The sequence below is a fragment of the Heptranchias perlo genome, chromosome 35, assembly GCF_035084215.1.
Source record: "Heptranchias perlo isolate sHepPer1 chromosome 35, sHepPer1.hap1, whole genome shotgun sequence".
NCBI lineage: Eukaryota > Metazoa > Chordata > Chondrichthyes > Hexanchiformes > Hexanchidae > Heptranchias > Heptranchias perlo.
This window is the reverse complement of record NC_090359.1, coordinates 10,410,185-10,433,539: the sequence shown is the minus strand read 5'-3', so window position 1 is coordinate 10,433,539 and position 23,355 is coordinate 10,410,185. Positions and strand designations below refer to the sequence as shown.

At 46.0% G+C, this 23,355-nt stretch overlaps 2 non-coding genes and 1 pseudogene across 2 annotated transcripts; 1 reads left to right on the top strand and 2 right to left on the bottom strand.

Annotated features, from left to right (window-relative positions):
- Window positions 1-232: 232 nt before the first annotated feature.
- On the bottom strand, window positions 233-307 carry trnaf-gaa (transfer RNA phenylalanine (anticodon GAA)). The gene has a single exon. It is a non-coding gene; the product is annotated as a tRNA-Phe (tRNA).
- Window positions 308-2,878: 2,571 nt separating this feature from the next.
- On the bottom strand, window positions 2,879-2,950 carry trnah-gug (transfer RNA histidin (anticodon GUG)). Its single transcript has one exon. It is a non-coding gene; the product is annotated as a tRNA-His (tRNA).
- A 19,503-nt stretch (window positions 2,951-22,453) lies between these two features.
- LOC137302607 (U2 spliceosomal RNA) lies at window positions 22,454-22,631 on the top strand (annotated as a pseudogene).
- The last annotated feature ends 724 nt before the right edge of the window (window positions 22,632-23,355 follow it).

Below are 23,355 nucleotides of genomic sequence, written 5' to 3'. Positions count from 1 at the left end.
GTGGAAAAGGCATCAGTTTAGGACAAATGCATCAAATCAAATGTTCATCGAGCACCGAGAAAGACAAAAACCAGAGAGAAAGGCAGAAGGAAATAGAGAAATAAAAGCTAAATACAGACATCCTTGATGTCTCTCTATTCCATCCCCAACCGTTCAGTGTCGGGTAAAAATGTCAGTGTAAATAAATGTTCGAGAATCGGCCCAAAGAAGAAGAAACAAAATAACCCAAAACTGCCGAAACCCGGTATCGAACCAGGGACCTTTAGATCTTCAGTCTAACGCTCTCCCAACTGAGCAGTACTTTTGCGTCATCCCCTTGGAATAAAATATAACCCCGGGTGGAATTGCCCCTCCCGCTCATTCCTCACTTCGGGAGAATGAGACCGACCATCAAGGAGAGATTTTCTGATCCTGTCGTTGAATCTCATTTATATTAAACATTCCTTGAACTCTCTGCCGGGGGGATTCAGAGCTGGGGTTCACCATGAACCAGCTTCCCCTCAATTCCCAGCTTTATCAGTGAATCGACCAACAAACGCTCGACAGAGCTCAGGTTATATTAATAATAAAAACAGAAAATGCGGGAAACACTCAGCAGGTCAGGCAGCATCTGTGGAGAGAGAAACATCCTTTCAGGTCGATGACCTTTCATCAGAACTCTCTCCACAGACGCTGCCTGACCTGCTGAGTATTTCCAGTATTTTCTGTTTTTACTTCAGATTTCCAGCATCTGCAGTATTTAGCTTTTGTTTTACAGCTTGTATTAATGTTCTGCTGATGATATCTTAATATTATCTTGTTTTTGGGCCACTTTAATCAGGTTCATGGACAAATTCTTTCATCACCCCTTCTCCCACATCGCTTCTCTCTCTCATTCATTATTTTCTCCTTTCAATCCAGAAGAGGGCGGGAATCAGAGCTCACCCCCCGAACCCTCCGCACACAGAGCCCCGTCTACCACTCCGTGTGATCCAAGAGACAATTCAATACATTACACTCTGTATAAACACAGAAAGCTGACACACCAGGGGAGACCGCACAGTTTTGGACACGGAGTGAAATAAACTGAAGTGTTTATAAAAAGTTACAGATCACAACACGTGTCTCTGTCTCTCTCCGCCATCCCGGCCAGTGCTGAGTGAGCTGATCTCAACTGATGTGGTACTGAATCCCACACAGAGCAGGATGGGCACATGTTCAATCTCCAGCCTGTACTGAGTGAGCTGATCTCACGAGGTGTGCGACTGAGCCACGGAGCAAGAGAAGCCGAGGCTCAGTCCCGGGCCTGTGCCGAGTGAGCTGACTCAATGTGTTCCTGGTAATTTTCATCAACATCTTTGACAAGTTGGTGAAGCCGTTAAAACAGCATCCGGTTCCTTGGCTTAATAATAGAGAAATAGAGCACAAAAGCAAGGAAGTTATGTTAAACGTTTATAAATAATTGTTCAGGCCTCATCTGAAGTATTGTGTCCAATTCTGGGCACTATAATTTATTAAGGAGGTCAAGGTCTTGGAGAGGATGGAGAGGAGATTTCCCAGAATTATACCAGGGATGGGGTTTAGTTGTGTGGAGAGACTCGAGAACCTGGGATTGTTCTGCTTCGAGCAATGAAGGTTAAGGGTCGAAGTAATCCACGTGTTCAAAATTAAGGGGGTTTTTGATCGAGTAAATAAGGAGAAACTTCACCCACTAGCGGGAGGGTCGGCAACCAACGGATGCAGATTTAAGATAATTGGCAAAAGAACTAGAAGGGAAATAAGGAGATTTTTTTTACACAGCAAATTGTTATGATCTGGAACGCACTGCCTTAAAGGATGTTGGAGCTCGATTCAATCGTAACTTTAAAAGGAGAATTGGATAAATACTTGAGTATCTCCCCACAGATACTACCTGACCTGCTGAGTGTTGCCAACAGTTTCTCGGTTTATTTTTGAGCTTTCACTATCGCAGTTTTCCTGACAACCTGCAACTTGCCTCAAGGGCGCAGCTTCAAGCACAACTTTCTTGTGCTCTTCTCACACACAAGATCGCACTTTACTTTCCAACACACGCGTTTTGAAATCTGCCGTTTCCGCACACAGCGTCCTGCGCCATGAGAATTTGAAAGACCTTCCGCTCATGGCCTGTAATCGCTCCTTTTTCCCCACAGGCGCTCTTTACATTTATCCTCTACTCGATTCAATCACAAATTTCAACAGAACTATTAAGATCAAGGCGGAACACTTCCGATCTTACTGCACCGCCCCAACTTGTCAAATGTGCACCTTTCAACCGCCATTCGCAGCTCTGTAACGCTGCCCGTCACTCACGCAACTCAACTGCTGAGAGAAAAGAGCCAACAAGCATCAAAACAAAAACAAGTTCTTCAGTTACCATCCCCTGGATCACAAGATTCCCCAAGTAAATTTCGTGAACATTCGGGCGGCTGTCTTTCCAGAGACCAGCCCTGCTTTCGTCGTGTTTGTCTGTCGAGCGGTCACGCAGATCGAAATGTATCGACTGGTTTCAAGGCACAAATGAACATTGGTGCGAATGGGACATGTGCCCAATAGAAACAGCGGTCGGAGCAGAACAAACTTATAAGGCGTGAGATCGTGAAAGTGAATGTCGGAGTCGGCAATGGAGCAGGAAAGTGTCCATGAAATGGAAGGAGGGAAGTAAAGGCGGCCTATTGAGGATCGAAGAAAGAAAAAGCGGGGAGAAGAGGCGGGTTTGAACTGTGGAACATCAAGTACAGGCATGTGAGAGTGCTGGGATTTGAAGGAATGGATAGGTTTTCGCCACCAACAAAAAATATTTCTTATATATATTAAAGATTGATATATTGCTGCATTCTATCAGTATGTGTGGCAGAGGATAAAAGAGGTGAGAAAGTTATGCCGTGACTCGGATTCGAACCGAGGTTGCTGCGACCACAACGCAGAGTACTAACCACTATACGATCACGGCGCCACACCTCAGCTGTTGTTACAACACCCGAACCACAGCAATAAGCAGCGCCTCAAATTGTTGCAGAATAGCGGTCCAGCCCCTCCCACGGCCCATCCTTTTAATATCCACCCAGCAATTTCACCAGTGCTGGTTTCATCAACTTGTGCTTCTTTTTGAATTGTTCTCGGTGTTATCTGTCCTCATCCTTTACTTGGCCCACTCGAATCCTAGAATCATAGAAAGGCAACAGCACGGAAGGAGGCCATTCGGCCCATCGAGTCCCCGCCGGCTCCATGCAAGAGCAATCCAGCTGGTCCCACTCACCCGCCCGATTCCCGGCAGCCCTGCAATTCTTTTCCTGTCAAGTACTTATCCATTTCCTTCTGAAGGCCATGATTGAATCTGCCTCCACCACCCCCTCGGGCAGTGCATTCCAGATCCCAATCACTCGCTGTGCAAAAAAGTTTTTCCTCATTTCACCTTTGGTTCTTTTGCCAATCACGTCAAATCTGTGTCCTCTGGTGCTTGACATTTCCACCAATGGGAACAGTTTCTCTCTATCGACTCTGTCTGTACCCTTGATGATTTTGAATATCTCGATCAAATCTCCTCACAACCGTCTCTGTTCCAAGGAGAACAACCCCAGCTTCTCCAGTCCGTCCACGTAACGAAAGTCCCTCATCCCTGGAATCATTCTTGTAAATCTCCTCTGCACCCTCTCGAAGGCCATCAGATCTTTCCTAAAGTGCAGTGCCCAGAACTGGACACAATGCTCCAGTTGTGGCCAAACCAGTGTTTTACAAAGTTTCATCATGACTTCCATAATTTTTTACTCGATGCCTCTATTTATAAATTCCAGGATCCCGTATGCTTTTTAATCGGCTTTCTTAACCTGCCTTGTCACCTTTAACGATTTGTGCACATATACCCCCAGATCTCTCTGTTCCTGTACCTCTTTTAGAGTTGTGCCCTCTAATTTATTTTGCCTCTCCTCGTTCTTCCTACCGAAATGTATCACTTCACATTTTTCTGCGTTAAATTTCATCTGCCACGTGTCCGCCCATGCCACCAGCCTGTCGAAATCCGCTTGAAGTCTATCACTATCCTCCTCACTGGTTACTACCCTTCCAGGTTTTGTGTCATCTGCAAATTTTGAAATTGTGCCCTGAACACCCCAGTCCAAGTCATTAATATATATCAAGAAAAGCAGTGGTCCCAGCACACGGCATCTACAAATTTGTCCAATGCCCCTAGAGTGAAGCGGGATCACTTTTCACTCATAAACCAGCAACCCTGATGTTAAAATCATCTGCCGGAGAAAGACGCGATTTCAGCGCGGTGACACTGGGCCAGAGTAAAGTTCAGTTAATGTGATTGCCGAGTGGCGAGGGAGTCAAAGGATATGGGGAAAAGGCGGAAAAGTGGAGTTGAGGTAAAAATCAGATCAGCCATGATCTCATTAAATGGCGGAGCAGGCTCGAAGGGCCAAATGGCCGACTCCTGCTCCTATCTCTTATGGTCTTATGATCTTATGGTGGCGAGAGGGTGGATTTGGAACTCCTGTGCGGCTGCTTTGCGCAGGTAACACGACTTGTTACAAACTAAACCATTAATTCACCGAGCTAAAGTTTGAGGTTGTAGCGACAAGAACCTGATTACATTAATTACAGGAAATTAATGAAACTCTGTGAAAGATGAATAATTGTTGTAATCGCCATTGATCAACCGATAACTTTCTGCTGCAGACTGACAGAAACACTGACATGGACACTGGGTGACAGAGAAACTTTAATCAGTTTCAACAACAACAACTACAAATACAACGTTCATTTATATCGCACATTTAACGTAGCAAAACGTCCCAAGGGGCTTCACAGGAGCTTTTTTAAACAAAATTTGACACCGAGCCACAGAAGGAGATATTAGAAGCAGATGCTTCACGTTTCAGTGAATCTGTTTGAATTTTTCATTTGATGACATTTTGTTTAACTTTCCACGGATCACTGTTGAAAGAAGAATTACCGACCACTTTTCCATCTCCTGTTGATCATGTCCACAGTAAAATTACGTGGGTAGCGCGGGAGAGAGTGAGAGAGAGAAAGAGACAGAGACCCATTCGGGAAAAGATAGAAAATGTGAGGCACATACACAGACAGACAGACACAGACACAAAGAAACAGACACACACAGAAACAGACACACATACATGGACACATAGAGTGACTCAGAAATACAGAGACAGACGATCGATAATTTGGCTGATTTTTGTTCTTTTTCTGTCGTAGATTTCGTGAAATCTTGCAGGTCAATTAAAATGAGCATAAAACTCGAGGTGTTCAATGCCGTGGAATTTTAATTCACTTCAGAATTATTAATTCTACAAGAAACTTGTTGAATTTTGAAACGCAGAGATGAAAGGGGATGAAAAAAGACAGGATCTGAAATCTACCAGATTCGAACCTACGCGGGGTAAACGAATGGATTTCCAAACTATCACCTTAATCACTAGTTAGTTAAAATCACAATTGCTCTGCATCCAGTCCCCGTTCAATAATATTCTGAAAGCAACAATCAGCTGTTTATTTTTCTCTGTAGTTTTTTTTAGGAAGAAGCTTGGCGAAGACATAAAATTAAAGTTGGCGTCTAATAAATGCTTCCTCCCCGTCGGGGAATTAAACCACGGACTAAGGCGGGGCAACTCACCACGATAAAAGAGAAAGAAAGAACGAAAGAAAGACAGAGTCAGTTGTTCGTTGTCTAACAAAGAGATGGAAATGTTAAAGGTTCTTTCAACGGTGGCCCGTGGAAAATTAAACAAACTGTGATCAAATAAATAGTTAAAAGAAATTCACTGACACATGAAGCATTTTTAACGCCATCTGGGGTGAGTGTAGAATCAGTATAGTAGTTCCTCGTTAGTATAGTGGTAAGTATCCCCACCTGTCACGTGAGAGACCGGGGTTCAATTCCCCAACGAGGAGGTTAAACTTTCGCTGCCTTTAAAAGCTTTTATCTCCAATATTGGATGTGGAAAGTGCAGTGTAAAACTGACTCGGAGATTCCCACTTTCCTCAATTTAAATGAACTGATATTCCAGCGGTTTTAAAATCTGCTCTGTGCGTCATTCTTCACCTCGATGTAAGACTTGCTTCTGTGAAGATGGTTGCTCACAGCTCAGCCTTGTCTTTTGCACTCACGTGCTGGGCTTTACCATCATTGAGGATGGGGATGTTCACAGAGCCTCCTCCCGTTAGTTGTTTAATTGACCACCACCATTCACAACTGGGTGTGGCAGGACTGCAGAAGATCCGTTGGTTGTGGGATTGCTTTGCTCTGTCTATAGCATGCTGCTTCTGCTGTTTGGCAAGTAGTCCTGTGTTACTTTCAGGTTATTGGTGGGTGTATGTTTGTGTGTACATGCCGGTGTGTCTTTGTGTGAGTGTGTATGTAGCTATGAATGTGTGTGTTTGTGTATGTGTGAATATGTCTGCGTGTGTCTCACTTTTTCTACCCGTTTCTGAGTGTCTCTCTCTTTCTTTCTTTCTGTCACTTTTTCCCTGTTCCCCATATAATTTTTCTCTGGACCTTGACTAACAAAGAGATAGAAAGTAAGTCTTCTTTCAGCAGTGGCGCGTGGAAAGTTAAACAAACTGTCATCAAAGAAGGAGTTAAAATAGATTCACTGAAACATGCATCCTTTTCATTGCTGTATGTGAGATCTTCCGAGTCGGCTTTCTCATCTGCGCCTGTTCCGAGACCTGTCTCTCTCTGTATCTCCATCTTTTTTCTTTCTGTCTGTCTGTCTCTCTCTCGATCGGTCTCTCCCTGTTTCGGGCTGGTGACTCAGACCCGGTCTGTCCACAGCACAATTCTGCATTTTATTTCTTGCCTATCATTGTGGTTCTCACATCGAGCTGAAGAGTGAGGCAGAGAGCAGATTTTAAAATCGCTGTGAAATCAAATTGTGGAAGTGGGAAAGGCCGAGTCAGTTTTTCATTGTATTTTCAACATCCAATATTGCAGATAAATGAAAGTGAAACTTCTAAAGCAGCAATAACCTCCTCGTCGGGAAATTGAACCCCGGTCTCCCACGTGACAGGCGGGGATACTCACCACTATACTAACGAGGAATCGATGCTGGGTGTTACCGGACATTCACCACAGATGCTTCATGTTTTACTGATTCTTTTTGAACGATTGTTTGATGACAGTTTGTTTAATTTTCCACAGGCCACTGTTGAAAAAAGACTTCCCGACCACTTTTTCATCTCTTTGTTCACTTATGTCCAGAGTAAAATTATGTGGGGAGCGCGGGAGAGAGTGAGAGAGAGAAAGAAGGAGAAACAGACGCATTCAGGAAAACATAGAAAACGTGAGACACACGCATGCATCGACAGACACAAAAATACACAGAAAGACACACCTACACAAAGAAACAGACACACACGCATACATATAAACATAGAGTGACTCAAACATCGGGAGAGACAGACCAGAGGTTATCTGGATGATTTTTTAAATTCTTTCATGGGATGTGGGCATTGCTGGCAAGGCCAGCAGGTATTGCTCATCCCTAATTGCCCTTGAGAAGGTGGTGGTGAGCTTCCGTTCATGAACCGCTGCAGTCTGTATGGTGAAGGTACTCCCACAGTGCTGGTAGATGGGGAGTTCCAGGATTTTGACCCAGCGATGATGAAGGAACAGCGATGTACTTCCAAGTCAGGATGGTGTGTGAATTGAAAGGGACTGTGCAGGTGGTGTTGTTCCCGTGTACCTGCTGCCCTTTTCCTTCTAGGTGGTAGAGTCGAGGTTTTGGGAGGTCCTTACGAACAAGCTTTGGCGAGTTGCTGCATTGCTTCCTGTGGATGGTACACACTGCAGCCACGGTGCGCCGGTGGTGGAGGGAGTGAATGTTTAAGGTGGATGAGGTGCCAATCAAGCGGGCTGTTTTGTCCTGGATGGTGTCGAGTTTCTTGAGTGTTGTTGGAGCTGCACTCATCCAGGCAAGTGGCGAGTATTTCTTCACACTCCTGACTAGTGCCTTGTTGATGGTGGAAAGGCTTTGGGGAGTCAGGAGGTGAGTCAGTCGCCGCAGAATACCCAGCCTCTGATCTGCTCCTGTAGCCACAGTATTTATGTGGCTTCACCAGTTAAGTTTCCGGTGAATGGTGACACCCAGGATGTTGATGGTGGGCGATTCGGCAACAGTAATGAAATTAAATGTCAAGGGGAAGTGGTTGGACTCTCTCTTGGAGATGATCATTGCCTGTCACTTGTCTGGCGTGAATGTTAATTGCCACTTATCCGCCGAAGCCTGGATGTTGTCCAGGTTTTGCTGCATGTGAGAACGGACTGTTTCATTATCTGAGGGGTTGTGAATGAAACTGAACACAGTGCAATCAGTAGCGAACACCCCACTTCTGACCTTATGATGGAGTGAATGTCATTGATGAAGCAGCTGAAGATGGTTGGGCCTCGGACACTGCCCTGAGGAACTCCTGCAGCGATGTCCTGGGGCTGAGATGATTGGCCTCCAACAATCACTATCATCTTCCTCTGTGCTAGCTATGACGCCAGCCACTGGAGAGTTTTGTCTCTGATTCACATTTACTTCAATTTTATTAGGGCTCCTTGATGCCACACTCGGTCAAAAGCTGCCTTGGTGTCAAGGGCAATCACTCTCACCTCAACTTTGGCATTCAGCTCTTTTGTCCATGTTTGGACCAAGGCCGTAATGAAGTCTGGAGCCGAGTGATCCTGGTGGAACCAAAACTGAGCATCGGTGAGAAGGTGATTCGTGAGTAAATGCTGCTTGATAACACTGTCGACGACACCTTCCATCACTCTGCTGATCTTTGAGAGTAGACTGATGGGGCGGTTATTGGATGAATTGGATTTCTCCTGTTTTTTGTGGACAGGACATACCTGGGCAATTAACCACTTTGTTGGGTAGATGCCAGTGTTGTAGCTGTACTGGAACAGCTTGGCTAGAGGCGCATCTAGTTCTGGAACACAAGTCTCCAGCACTACAGCTGGGATTTTGTCAGGGCCCTTTGCCTTTGCTGAATCCAATGCGCTCAGCCGTTCCTTGATATCACGTGGGGTGGATCGAATTAGCTGAAGACTGGCTTCTGTGATGGTGGGGATCTCAGGAGGAGACCGAGAAGGATCATCCATTTGGCACTTCCGGCTGAAGATGGTTGCAAACACTTCAGCCTTGTCTTTTGCACTCACGTGCTGGGCTCTGCCATCATTGAAGATGATTGTCCATCACCATTCAGGACTGGATGTGGCAGGACTGCAGAGCTTTGATCTGCTCCGTTGGTTGTGGGATTGCTTAGCTGTGCTCTCCAGCATGCTACTTCTGTTGTTTGGCTTGCATGTAGTCCTGTGTTGTAGGACAATTGTAGCTTCACCAGGTTGACACCTCATTTTAGGTACTCCTGGTGCTGCTCCTGACACGCTCTTCTACACCCCTCATTGAACCAGGGTCGATCCATTGGCTTGTTGGTAATGGTAGAGTGAGGTATATGCCGGGCCATGAGGTTACAGATTGTGGTGGAATACAATTCAGCTGCTGCTGTTGGCCCACAGCACCATATGGATGCCCAGTTTGGAGTTGCATAGATCTGTTCTGAATCTATCCCATTGAGCACGGCCACCACACAATATGCTGGACAGTGTGAAGTCGGAATTTCGTCTCCATAAGGACTATGCAGTGGTCGGTCCAACCAATGCTGTCATGGGCAGATGCATCTGCGACAGGTAGATTGATGTGGACGAAGTCCAAAAGGTTTTTCCCTCATGTTTGTTCTCTCACCACCTGCCACAATCCCAGTATGGCAGTTATGTCCTTCAGGACTCGGCCAGCAGTGGTGCTACCGAACCACTCTTGGTGATGGACAGTGAGGTTTCCCCAATCAGAGTACATCAGGTGCACTTGCTACCCTCACTGCTTCCTCCAAGTGGTGCTCAACAGGGAGGAGTAACGATTCATCAGCTGAGGGAGGTCGGTAAGTGGGAATCAGCAGGAGGTTTCCTTCCCCTTGTTTGACCTGAAACCATGACATTTCATGGTGTCCAGAGTCAACTGATGCGGACTGTCACGGCCACTCCCTCCTGACTGTATACCACTGTGCTGCCACCTCTGGTGGGTCAGGACATACCCAGGGATAATGATGGAGGAGTCTCGGGCTTTGGCTGAAAGGCATGATTCTGTGAGTGTCGCTATTTCAGGCTGTTGCTTGACCAATCTCTGGGACAGCTGTCCCAATTTTGGCACAAGTCCCCTAATGTTCGTGAGGTGAACTTCGTAGGGTCGACTGTGCTTGGATTGCCTGAGCCTTGTTCGGTGCGTGTGGCCCGTATTGTTTTATTCTTATTACGTAGCGGGATTGTGCAACTGAGTCGCTTGTTAGGCCATTTCAGAGAACCGTTAAGAATCAACCTCATTGCTATTGGTCTGAGGACGGCATGTTTCCTTCCCTCAGGGGGGCATTAGTGAACCAGAGGGGTTTTTATGACAATCCGGTATGTTCATGGTTACCATTTCTGACAGTAGCTTTTCAGTCCAGATTTTATTTAAATAACTGATTTTAAATTCCCCAGCTCCTGTGGTGGAGATTTGAACTCATGACTCCCGATTATTAGTCCGGGCCTACTGGATTACTCGTCCAGTAACATAATCACTATGCGACCGTACCCTTTCCCTTGGGCTTAAGGGAGAGGAGACGAGAGCTGTACCAGAGTGGCCGAACAGTGTGAGAGAGAGTAATGGTTTTAACGAGGACAACCGCATCAAAAGTGGAGGTGAGAGTGTGATTGAGCAGATCGGTCGCTGCAGAAATGTCGTGGTGAATGGAGGGCCAAAGGCTGGACAGTTGGGACTTTGAAATTGTGATTGTAAGTGACTTGGGGGGAGGGTTTTTTTGATGGGCGAACACAGAATGAAGTGGGTTTTGGAGGGGGAAGGGGGATGTGGGTACAGAGGGATACAAGGAAGTGATCAGGGATGGCCTTATCCATGAGTATAGTGATGAGTATCTTCGCCTGTCACGTGGAAAGACAGGGGTTCAATTCCTCCGACGGAGCGATTAAACTTTCTGCCTTCAAAAGCTTCACTTTCATTTATCTGCAATATTGGATGCAGGAAATACAGAGCAAAACTGACTCGGAGTTTCTCACTTGCCACAATTTAATTTCACTGATATTCCAACGGTTTTAAAATCTGCTCTCTGTCACTCTTCACCTCGATGTCAGAACCACAATAATGAGGAAGAAATGAAACGAACAATCTCACTGTGAATAACATCAACAATAACTTGCATTTATATTGCACCTTTAAGGTGGTGAAACGTCCCAAGGCGCTTCAAAGGAGCGATTTTAAAACAAAATTTGACACCGAGCCACATAAGGAGACATTAGGACAGGTGACCAAAAGCTCGGTCAAATAGGCAGGTTTTACGGAGTGTCTTAAAGGCGGATGTGAAAGGTGCTATATAAATGCAAGTTCTTTGTTTCTCACAGGGGGCCGTGTCTTGTTCCTCGTCTCATTGAGATCTCAGTTAATTGGTCTGTTCTCTCCACAGATGGGGCCCGACTCGCTGAGTGTTTCCAGAATGTTGTGTGTGACTCGGGTTTTAGAGTAAATGATAAAAGGACTGTAGTCAAACACTAGGCCATGAGCTGCTGCCCAGCTGCTGAGTGACCTTTCGGGACATTGTTGCTTGCTTCCCTTCAGCTTGTGGTTCTGGATTTTTGATGCACTGTCCCTTTAAGAGCTGTGGTCTGCCTGCAGCGGTCAGACAAGTATCAAAGGCTCCCAGAACTATGCTTGGCTCTGTCTTTCACTGAGATGCAGAGATCAGCCGGACTTTAACGTAAATTCCACCAGCTGGCAGAAAAGAGTGAGTAACAACTCGTTTGAGCCCATAGTGTGAGCTGCGGCCAATAATAAAGAAGTGAAAAATTATCTTATAAGAACAGAAGTGGGTCATTCAGCCTCTCGATTCTGTGCCGCCATTCAGTCAGATCATGGCTGATCTGTACCTCAACTCCAATTACCCGCCTTTGATCCATATCCCTTGATATCTTCATTGAACAAAAATCTATCAATCTCAGTCTCAAAAATCATTTTGAGTTAACTAACGTTAGCCAGAAAGAGAGGAAATCAGGAAGAAAATGGAGTTCCAGAGAAAGAGGGAATAAAAGAGGTAGATTAACAGACAGAGAAATTTGGGAGTCAAGTAAAAGGAGTGTGTGTGAGGGAGAGAGGCCTGGGCATTGAGAGAGACAGAAAGAGGGGGAATGAGTGAAACAAGGTGACACGGACTGTGCTAAATTACATGGTAGGGCGAGAGAGGGAACAGCAGGACCGGCCTGGGAATGGGAGTACAGAAGATTCAAGTAAAAATGTTACATTGGTGAACTGGGTTTCGATATTTCTTACACTGTGTGCTTGTGGTTTCAATCTTCATGTAATTTATTAAACTTAAAAATTGTGACTCTTTCATTATACAATTCATTGTTCCAAAAGGTTACTCAGCTGGTCGATGTGTAATGTTCCGTCACCTTAATGAGTGTGATAGTCAAAGGTCAGATGGGACCAAAACTTATTTGTTCAGGAGTCTGTAAATAATATGTGATGTCAGTCGGGATGCGATCTAATTATCCCATTTGGGGTTTATTTACATATAAGTATCCCGCTGTTTTAACTTCGTTACCTGACTATGATGTGGAGATGCCGGTGATGGACTGGGGTTGACAATTGTAAACAATTTTACAACACCAAGTTATAGTCCAGCAATTTTATTTTAAATTCACAAGCTTTCGGAGGCTTCCTCCTTCCTCAGGTGACTATCGCAGTTCGCATACCTCTTCACAGCACCGAAAGACATCGTCTCCACACAGAAATGCATTTGTCTCCATTTACGCAGATAGAATTCGTTTATTGCCCTGTTCTGGCAGCAATTGGAGTACCTGGTAAGTCATTATCAGCACGTACGGTGTAAGTAACAGAATGTTTAACGATATTGCTGTTTGTGCTCTGAGCCTGGTAAATGTAGAATGTTATTCTTCACCGTTTTGTGATACAGTTAAAACTTCCATCCTTGTCCCATTGGTCAATGCACCGAGTAACTCACCCTCGCTCTGTGCTGAACTGTCGAGTCTGGGGTCTAAATGTGTCCTTGGTGCTCCCTGGCCAGGCAGGGGTAAAACAGGCAGGGCGCACAGTCCTGAGTGTAATCCACTGCCTCCTGGTGGAAAGCGCGCCTGTTGTGGAGATCGGGCGAGGAAAGACCGGGTGAGATTGTCGTGTTTCCCGAGGACCGATCGCCTGGGGTTCCGGAGAGCAGATTGCGGCTGTGTATCCCGGCATGAGTCAGTGTCTTCAGGATAGAAGGACCGGGAACAAACGGAATACGCATCAGATAAATAAAACATATGACAGAAACCGTCCTCCTCACTCGAAGGTACAATCTTGTGTTCCCGTCAAATGTTCCTCTCAGATCATAATTATATTTCAGCAAAATGGCTTCACAGGACTTTTGATGTGTTTGATGTTTAAAGTATTGTTTGGACTAGTTGAATGACGATGACTGTATACTTCAGTCCATGTGTGTTATTGTGGAGAGTGGGGAAACCAGTCTTGACACTGGTTCGGGAGGGGGATTAGCTGGAGACCATGAGTGAGAGTTGGCGGTGATTTGTTCTTATTCCGCGCGGCTCCTGGGATCGATCTCTTATTCCAAGGATCCGACTGTCCTTTGTTTTGTTCACGCCTTGTGCTGAGATATAAAGACTGGACCTGGTTATAACTGGAGCACGTTACAGAATTAAATTCCTTGACATATTGTGTCATGATGCATTCACAATACTCCACTGGAAACCTCATCTAATTAATTACTAATAGATGACGGGCAGCAACTCAATACCAGGCTCGTGTTTTCAATGTATTTTCTAAAATCAAAGTCTCTGGTATTGTGTGGGTCAAATCATTAGGTTTTTCCCCCGTATTACGATTTAAGCCAAATCCAGAGTCACCTTGTCTGTATTTCCTGATTTAACTCGTCTTGTCGCCTTTCACTTTCATAGTTGGTGACGTCCTGCCCCGCGGACCTCCCAGTGTCGGAATCGACTAAATAAACTTAATCTCAAGGATCACAAGTGAGGACTCAGTTGTCGGGTGAGGGATCCCGGGGCCACCGTCACCCGAAAGGAACCTCCCAGAATGAGCTGCCCCTTCGGAACAGGAGGCAGAAGCCAAGGGGAAAAACCAATAAATAAACACAATCATAGCCCATGTACATCGGTTAAACTGAGAGCTCATTGATCAGCCCGGTTCGTGATTTCACTGTTTCTGTCTCTCTCTTTCTCTCAGTGAACTTGCTGGCGATTGTGATCCTGTCCCGTGGAAAGTGCGGTCTCTCCAAATGTATCACTCGCTACTTGGTGGCCATGGCGACGGCGGATCTCCTGGTGATTGTCTGTAATGTGATCTTATATCGGATTGCTCATCTTTATTGGCGGGACACTTTCCTGCTCTACACTCGTGTTTGCAGATTTATTCTCTTCCTGGCTCCTACTGCCACAGACAGTTCTGTTTGGTTAACGGTCGCTTTTACCTTTGATCGTTTTGTAGCCATTAGTTGTCAGAAGCTGAAAACAAAATATTGCACCGAGAAAACTTCACTTGTGATGATAGTGACTTTGAGCGCGCTGTTCGATTTAAAGAACATTCCCCGGCCCTTTGTGTATGATCATTACCCTACTGTTAACAATATACCGTGGGGTTGCCTTGTATCATCACAGTTTTATATTCTACCCGCATGGATCGCATTTTCTTGGATTGAACAGCTGTTAACCCCGTTGCTTCCATTCTGTTTGATTTTATTGTTTAATGCTCTCACCGTCAGACGCATTTTAGTGGCCAGTCGGGCCCGAAGGAGCCTCCGGGACCTCAGCAATGGTGAGAATGACAAGGACCCTGAGATGAAGAACCGCAGAAGGTCCATCGTTTTAATTTTTGCCATATCCAGCAGTTTTATCCTGCTCTGGATGACAACGGTCGTATATTTTTTATATTATCGAATTTCAGGTGTCTTTAACCGCCGATCTTTGTTTAACCCTTTTGCAACCTTCGAACAAGCGGGAATTCTGCTTCAGCTTCTGAGTTCCTGTACGAACACGGCCATTTACACAGTGACCCAGAGTAAGTTCAGAGAGGAGCTGCTCAATGTGATTAAATATCCGTTTACTCTAATTGGTAAATTGGTCAAATGAGGAAAACGGCTGAAGTGAAGCTGGAACTGACTTCCCAACATCACAACTCAATTCCAGATCACAATTATCACCTCAATTTACCAAAGGGACTCAGCATCAGGGCCAACGATATCTCCTTTAAACACATTTCTTCTCAAAAGTTAGATCAAAATTTAATTTTACAGCAGCCGACAAAAAATGAGCAAAAGCAACAGACAGTAACATTATCAAAACATGTTCCTGTATTCAGATCATTTTTTAAACACATCCTCAGGGAGTCTGACCCGAAATGTAATTGTCCGGAGGAAGGGCTGTGAATTAGCGACTGGATATTCGTTTCCACCGGACCGGACTAATAATCGAGCCCCGCCTACAGCATCTGTGGGGTTAATTCTCTCTTTTAACTATTTCTGGGCCCCCTGAAAACATTCCTGTAACTCCGTGTCTGTGATATTTTAACAGCCGTTGGTCCTCAATAGTCTGGGAATCACTGATGGGTTTTTTTTCTGCCTTCTCCCGGATTCAGGAGGCAGGCAAGGGCTGTCGTTTTGCTCTGCTCAGACCTCCACTCAGCTCGGTTCTGAAGTGTTTACTGGAAGTGCAGTCAGAATGATGCTTGATTTTTTTTGATTTTTTTTGTGTTTTTAGGCCCCCCTTTTACAAGAAGTGGGGTTCAGGGTGTGTTCATGTGCAGAAAAACCAAAAACCCCAAAATAAGTGTCAAATTTAAATTTTATTATTTCGGTCCAGGATGCACTCCAGCCCCTGCGGTGCCCCCCGGTCGCGGAAAGCCCCAAGCGTACTGGCAGACACCGCGTGCTCCATCTCCAGGGCCACCCAGGCACGGAGAAATCCGGGGAAGAGAGGCCGACAGTTGGAGCGACCGCCCCCACGGGCCCCGTCGAACCTGGACCTGTGGATGGCCACCTTGGACAGGCCCACGAGGAGATCCTCCGACTGACCCGCCCTCCTCCTCACCCGGTGGCCAAAGATGAGGAGCGTGGGACTGAAACGCAGCCAGAAGTTGTGGAGCAGCCCCTTTAAATAGTGGAACAGGGGCTGCAACCTCTCACACTCCTTGTAGACATGAAACACGGAATCATTCAGGCGCAGAAGGTCTGTTGATGTTTCAAAACAGGCGTGAAGTCTTTTTTTTAAAAATCAGGCCAATGACTCAGTTAGAATAGTTGATGGAGGAATTTCACAGGAGTAGATGAAGTTTCCGTCACTCAGAAGGGATTAACAGAGAGTAAAGCCGGGTTAGCTGGAGGCACTGCCGCAGAAGGGGAACCGAGGAATGAGTGAATGCACAGAAGGCCAGTGTTGGAGGATCAAAGAGTGTGGGACATGGAGATGGAGGCGTTTGCAGAGGTCGGACAGGCAAACCTTGGAGGGACTTTTCGGGAATGTGTTGAGGGTCAGGAAACCAATGGAAGTCAATGAGATCTGACACGTGGAGCAATGGGAGGGCGGGGTATGGGGATCGGCAGGGAGGTGATCGAAGAGGAGGAGTCCAGAGATAATGCTCAAAGGAAGAGATGTTGACAAAGCAGGAAGGGGTGAGGCCAATGTGTGTTTGGAAGAAATCCACGGCAACACCACAGAGGTTAGGGGGAGAAGGTGAATTGTACAGACAGGCAGTGAGGATTCAGAAAGTACCTTGTATGACAGTGTTACCACTCATCAGACAAGTTTCAGTCAGAAAGAGAAAGAGACAGTGAAAGGGGAAAACGCCAAATACAGGGTCAGGGACGCACGGGGAGACGGGGTCAGGGACGCACGGGGAGACGGGGTCAGGGACGCACGGGGAGACGGGGTCAGGGACGCACGGGGAGACGGGGTCAGGGTCAGGGACGCACGGGGAGACGGGGTCAGGGACGCACGGGGAGACGGGGTCAGGGACGCACAGGGAGACGGGGTCAGGGACATAGATTTTTTAAAAAAATAAACATGGCTCAAGTTAGCTCAGTTCCTGTAGACAGCAAGTTGTACAAAGGGCGTTATCACTGATATATGAATAACCCTCTTTGTAACTAAGTGACAAATTTCAGGAGTTTGTTGGATCCCTTTTGTACAATGTGTGACTTTGCCAGTAAGGGGTTGGACTGTGTAAGAAATCTCCATGTGCTGTGTTAATAAAACTCTGGTCCTGGTGTCACTGGGGATCTGCTCTCTCTTTACTGTAAGAAATTTCCATTAAATGAATAATCTGTGAATCTAAATAGCTGAGATCATCTTAAAGAATGGCTGACCTGCAGCATGAACACAGCTGTCCGTGAGCCTGTCTCTCTGTCTCCCACCTTCCCGTTCGAGTCTCTCTCTCTCTCTCTCTCTCTCTGACACGGTCTGTATCTGTCTTCATCCCTCTCTATCTCCCATTGCCTATCTCACTATTCCTGCTGCCCTGCTTATTTGCCTCCAACTCCTTGCACACTAGTGTATCTCTCTTCCTCCCTGTCCCTTTCACTCGATCCGCACCCCTCCCTACCTTGCTCCCCATCTCCCATTCTCTCCCAACCGAGTTCTCACCTCTGAGTCCACCTCACTGTTTCCCTACCCCTCACTCTCTCACTTCCTTTTCATCCCTCTCGATCATCCCCATCAATCACTCTTTACCCTCTCTCTTCCCTCCCACTCTGTCCCGATCCACTTTCTCTCTGTGCCTGGCCCTGTTCTCTGCAATTTTGCTGACCCGTTTTCTACACAATGCCCTCATTTTGCCCCGTTCCTGGATCTCTCTGTCTGCCATCCACCCCTCTCTGTTTAAGTTGCTCCCTTTCTTTATCCACCCTCCCTCTCTCTGCATATTCCATTTCTCTGTCTCTCCACATCCCTCCCTCTCACTACCCGTCTCTCTCTATATATTCCATTTCTCTGCCTTTAACTGCAGCTGCCACCTATTTGTTCACTCCACTCCATGGTTGATGTTCAGAGATTATGAGGGTGATTTTAAAACGGAGCCGGGAAAGGGGCGGGTCAATTTGAGGTCAGGAAACCCATGAGTACGGGTTTCCGGGACGTCCTTAAGATTTTGACGAAAGGACATCTTTTATTTTTTTTGTTTCCCGTCTGACTGACCGGTTGATTGACAGGCTGGTCTCAGTGGGACGGGAAACCAGCCAGGGAGAGGACGTCTTCAGGTAAGTCTTTGTTTGCATGGATGGGGGCACGGGTGAGCACGGGGCATGGATGGGCATAGGTGGGCACGGGGGTCGCAAGTCATGTGGGATGGGATCGGGGGTCATTGCAGGGGTCAGCAATCATTGAGGGGAATGTCGGGGGTCGGAGGGGGACGATCGGGGTCGGGGGTCTGGGATCGGGGGAGGGGTGTCGGTGCAGGTAGGCTTGTTGGGCCTGGGGGAAGCACTCCTGCTCCTCAGGGCCCACAAGCTGTGCCTTTCTAGGCACCTACCTGTTAGTCTCGGGCCTTCTCACCTCCTTTCACGAGGAGTAAAACAGAAGGCCCAGGAATCCGGCCCCCCCGGGGTTGAAATCGGGAATTAGTAAAAAATGGATGCGTGAAGCCTCCTTGAAAGGTTATGAGGCCCGACCCGCCCCCTGGGAGTGGGTTGGTCGCCCGCCCCTGTGAAAACGGGAAATGGGCGGGTTGGAGGCGGGTCTGAAATGGTGGCAATTTTCAATGCACCCCCGCCCCCAACCCACCCGTTCTTTACTTTTAAAATCGAGCCCTATATTTTCAGGCTGGTGATACATCAACACAAGTTGCTCAGTTTCCGTTAAACTTTGTGGACAGTCAGTTGCAATTTTACTCGCAGGGCCTAGGTTCATTATTCACGAACTAAGCAAAGATATGCTCTGCATATTAGAAGATTAAATGAGTGAAGTTTTGTTACTATTATTATTAATTCTAAGGAAGGTGATGCGGCCCCAACACCCCAATAGCACCAACATTTTCACCAGTTTGACACTGATTCACTTTTAACACCAGCCATGCTGCAGCCTATCTTACATAGAACGTCCGGCACAGAAATAGGCCATTCCCCACAACAGGTCCATGCCGGTGTTTATGCTCCACACAAGCCCCCTCCCTCCCTGCTTCATCTAACCAGATCAGCATATTCTTCTATTCTTCTCTCCCTCATCTGCTGATCTAACCAGATCAGCATATTCTTCTATTCTTCTCTCCCTCATCTGCTGATCTAGCTTCTCCTTAAATGCATCTCTGCTATTCGCCTCAACTACTCCTTGTGGCAGCAAGTTCCACATTCGAATCACTCTCTGGGTAAATAGGTTTCTCCTGAATTCCCTATTGGATTTATTAGTGACTATCTTATATTTATGGCCCCTAGTTCTGGTCTCCCCCGCAAGTGGAAATATCTTCTCTACGACTCCTCTATCAAACCCTCTCATGATCTTAAAGATCTCCATCAGGTCAGCTCTCAGTCTTCTCTTTTCTCGAGAAAATAGCCCCAGCCTGTTCAATCTTTCCTGTTAGGATGATTTTGGGATCATCCTCGTAAATCTTTTTTTCACCTACTCTATAGAGTGCCTCTATATTATTTTTATAATATGGAGACCAGAACTGTTCACAGTACTCCAAGTGTGGTCTAACCAAGGTTCTTTATAAGTTTAACATAACTTCTCTGCTTTTCAATTCTATCCCTCTAGAAATGAACCCCAGTGTTGGTTTGCTTTTTTTAATGGCCTTATTAACCTGTGTTGTTATTTTTAGTGATTTGTGTATCTGTACCCCGAGACGCCTCTGCTCCTTTACCCCATTATTGAAGCAGTGGCCCACTTATTCTTCCCATCATATTTTAAAACCTCACACTTATCTATATTGAGATTCATTTGCCAGTTACACGCCCATTGTGCAAATTTATTTATATCTTCCTGTATTATGTCACACTCCTCCTCAGTATTAACTATACCCACCAGTTTGGTGTTGTCCGCAAATTTTGAAATTATACTTCCAATTCCCAAGTCCAAATCGTTTATATAAATGGTGAAGACAGTGGTCCCAGCACCAATCCCTGTGATTCACCACTCAGAACATTTGCCAGTCTGAGTGACTACCTTTAACACTTACACTCTGTTTTCTGTTTTGTACCCAGCTTGCTAATATTTCTGCTCTTCGTCCTGACTCCACATGCTCTGATCTTATCTGAGTGAGATCATTAATTAAATACAATATTTGCGGTGGGCCCATTCCCAGTAAGTAATGGATTGATGCTGCCCAGACTGATTTAATGTGGGATCCTTACAAGCAGCAGGTGAAACAGATTTACCTCCTGTCAGTGTGGGCTGTATTCAAACACAGGCATTGGAGGCTGAAATTACCAACATCAAGCCCACAGGAACCCACAGACACCTCCATAAGAACAGAAACGTGCACGGTAATAGTATAAAATACAACAAGAGAAATGGATTGTGTGTCACAACAAACTATTGGGGCACAGAAGTACGTGATGTGGACACAACATTAACAATCCTTCGTGTTCGATTGGAAGGATTCCCCCATTGTGCAGCGATGAGGCTTTCTGCCAAAGTCATTTGACAGAACACCTCATCGCCAGTGCTTTCAAACAAGCACCAAGACGTAGCTTAGCTGGTGGTGAGAAGGGCCCTTCCCACCAGATCCTTCATGCACTCCCGACCTCTCAGTGCCACTACGCGCTGTCCCCAAGGAAGTTGCGATGGGGACGAGACCATCACCCATCTCCTCCTGGAATGTCCCTTTGCAAAGAAGATCTGGAGAGAGATGCAGTGGTATCTGTCCAGGTTCATACATACGAATTAAGAGCAGGAGTAGGCCATTCAGCCCCTCGAGCCTGCTCTGCCATTTGATAAGATGATGGCTGATCTGATTGTGACCACAACCCTACTTTCCCGTGTACCTACGATAACCTTTGACTCCCTTGTTAATCAGGAATCTATATAACTTAGCCATAAAAATATTCAATGACCCTGCCTCCGCTGCTCTCTGGAGAAGGGAGTTCCACAGACTCACGACCCTCTGAGAGAAAAATTTCTCCTCATCTCCATCTTAAATGGGAGACCCCTTATTTTTAAACTGGTTCTAGTTTCTCCCACAAGGGAGCAGTTCTGTGACACATGATTCTGTGCTTTATGGGCTGTTACCAGGGAAGCACTCCGAGACAGATATCAACTGCTACTGGAAGACCATCAACTCGGTGAAATATGCCTTTTGGTCTGCCCGAAATTTGCTGGTCTTCCAGCGCAAGGAGCTGTCCTCGACCGAGTGTTGCAGACTGGCACATTCCAAGGTCCAGGTCCACGTGCTCAGGGATGCACTGAAGCTGGGTGCGGCCGCCGCAAAGGCTCTGTGGGGAAAGGCTATTGTTTCGAGCTCTCCCACAATTGTAAACCGAGGGGCTGCAATCAGGGAAAACCCACCTCGGGCAGAATGTAAAATACAAATTTATGTAATGAAATGTAATGTCATAGAGTCATAGAGTCATACAGCACGGATAGAGGCCCTTCGGCCCATCGTGTCCGCGCCGGCCATCAGCCCTGACTACTCTAATCCCATATTCCAGCATTTGGTCCGTAGCCTTGTATGCTATGGCATTTCAAGTGCTCATCCAAATGCTTCTTGAATGTTGTGAGGGTTCCTGCCTCCACAACCCTTTCAGGCAGTGAGTTCCAGACCCCAACCACCCTCTGGGTGAAAAAGTTCTTTCTCAAATCCCCTCTAAACCTCCCGCCTTTTACCTTGAATCTATGTCCCCTTGTTTTCGAACCCTCAACGAAGGGAAAAAGCATCCTATCTGTGCCCCTCATAATTTTGTACACCTCAATCATGTCCCCCCTCAGCCTCCTCTGCTCCAAGGAAAACAAACCCAATCTTCCCAGTCTCTCTTCATAGCTGAAGCGCTCCAGCCCTGGTAACATCCTGGTGAATCTCCTCTGCACCCTCTCCAAAACGATCACATCCTTCCTGTAGTGTGGCGACCAGAACTGCACACAGTACTCCAGCTGTGGCCGAACCAGTGTTTTATACAGCTCCTGTAATGATTCATTACAGGAGCTGTATAATTCATTACAGATTCATTACTACCTGTAATGAATCTGTAATCAATAAGCTTATTGATTGTAATGCAATAAGGCACCCTCGAGTGTCATGAACTGTAATTATGAACAATGTGTAACTGTATTGTTGGAATCATAATTGAACTGTACTTTATGTATCTTGCAAAAAGTATATTCTGTATTGTGTATGTTTGAAATGTGATGACAACTGTATTGTATGTATTGTTACAAATTTTATGAATAAGTATATTTTTTGAAAAAAAAATCTGTTCTTATCAGTTTAATATCTGATACGTCCCCTATCTGGGGACCCTATATTAATTTGATTTTTGGAACAGGGAGATGGAATCGGGGCTTGCTCCGTCCACAAGCTGATCTGAACCCTAAACTGATCCATTATCCTAAACGGACTCAGAATATTAAAATACGGCAAATCCTAAACAGACCTGAAACACCAAGCAGACCTGGAAACCCGACCTGGCCCAGAACCCTAGCTGACTCCACTGGTTCACTTGTTAGTTCTGTAGTTTGTTTAAGGCTCTTCTGCTGTTTTTAGGTATGATGTAATGTTAGGGGTCATTGAGATCAGTCTGTGAGGATCAGTCTTTGCCGGGGTCCTGTGGAATATTTTGCAGTGCTGGGTGTTTTTGGATGTGTGGAGAATGTTAGTCTTGAGGGTCCTGAGTTAATTGGAGCTCTTGTGGTCAGTTTGTGTGGAGTATGTTACAACCAGATACTGAGCCAGAAACTCAAAACAACACAGAATCTCAAATTGACCAAACTAATCCAGAATATAAAACTGAACTGGGACCCTGAACCAATCCCAATTCTAAAGTGACCAACTCATGTAAAATGAATTATAAACATAAAGAAAAGCCAAGAACCCAAATTTGTGTTGAAACTGAAAACAAGCCCAGAATCCAAGATTGAACCAAAGTCTTACACTGATTCATCAGCCTAAAAATATTCAATGCATGAAACATATCTCGAACCCAGAATGAACCCACATGACGAGGCTGACACCGAAGGCTGAGCGTCAGGGATTTCTACAATCCCTCGGTGTTGGCATCAGTCTGGGCGTGTTGAGTCATCAGAGATCGTTGTCTATGTTTGTTGTTCTGTGTCAGTTTGTGGGTGTTGTGGTTTGG